Source organism: Stegostoma tigrinum, chromosome 38 (assembly GCF_030684315.1).
Source record: "Stegostoma tigrinum isolate sSteTig4 chromosome 38, sSteTig4.hap1, whole genome shotgun sequence".
Taxonomy (NCBI): domain Eukaryota; kingdom Metazoa; phylum Chordata; class Chondrichthyes; order Orectolobiformes; family Stegostomatidae; genus Stegostoma; species Stegostoma tigrinum.
In genome coordinates, this window is record NC_081391.1 from 26390299 (window position 1) to 26391657 (window position 1359).

A 1359-nucleotide genomic window follows, 5' to 3' on the forward strand; every position below is an offset into this window, starting at 1 on the left:
TTTAAAAATGACATGAGGGGCAATTTTTGTTTCACACAGAGAGCAGTTCGTGTGGAATGAACCTCCAGAGGAAGTGGTGGATGCAGGTACAGTTACAACATTGAAAAGACATTTGGATAAGGACATGAATAAGTACATGAATAAGAGATATTTAGGGGAGATATGGGGGAATAAGGACATGAATAAGAGATATTTAGGGGAGATATGGGGGAATAAAGACATGAATAAGAGATATTTAGGGGAGATATGGGGGAATAAGGACATGAATAAGAGATATTTAGGGGAGATATGGGGGAATAAAGACATGAATAAGAGATATTTAGGGGAGATATGGGGGAATAAGGACATGAATAAGAGATATTTAGGGGAGATATGGGGGAATAAAGACATGAATAAGAGATATTTAGGGGAGATATGGGGGAATAAGGACATGAATAAGAGATATTTAGGGGAGATATGGGGGAATAAGGACATGAATAAGAGATATTTAGGGGAGATATGGGGGAAGTGCAGGCAGGTGGGACAAAATACATTTGGAATTATGATCAGCGTGGACTGGTTTGATCAAAGTGCCTGTCTCCATGCTGTATGACTCTATGACTCTTTCTACCCTGTATCCTGAGACTGGGACCCATGGTTCTAGACTCTGCTTTCAGAGAAACATCCTTTAGCTCTGAGATGCAGTTGGTGTTTTGTGCAAATTTGACATTTGCGCTTAGGTGGTTGTTATCTTTACTGTTTGAGAAAGGCAGTTACTGGTGAGCCTGATCGATGAATCGGAGCAGGCTGGCTAGTTATTGTGTCTCTGCAAGATGTTTGAAAGCATTGCTGATAATTCATCCCACTGTTCTGCTGTTAACCCAGCAGTCAGCACATTCTCCCCCCTCAAGTATTTATTCAATTTCCTTGCAGCTGGTCATTACTGCTTTCTGGCAGGGATCATAGAATTGTAGGAAAAACTGATAGCAGGGAGCTCCCCTCTATGTATTTCCTCCTCAATCAACACCACGAAAAGTAGATTCACTGGTCAGTACGCTATTGGTAGTTGTGGGAACTTATTATGTGTAAAAGAGAAAAGACCTTCCAGATTTCAGAATATTGCACATGAATCCGTTTCAGCACTAGGACAGGAGCTGTTGTCTTTGTCAGATTTCAGTACTGAAGCATCCAGGGTCATCTTGAGCAGGGCTTTGCTGATAAAGTGGCAGATCACGTTCACGTTTGTGGATGACCATTTTGATGAAAAAGAAGACCTGCCATCAGCCCAAGGACAGCAGCTTTGTGAAACAGGTTCACAACCGTGTTATCAACTGGGAACGGCAATGAATAAAGCAGTTCTAAACTCTCCACATCCCAGGA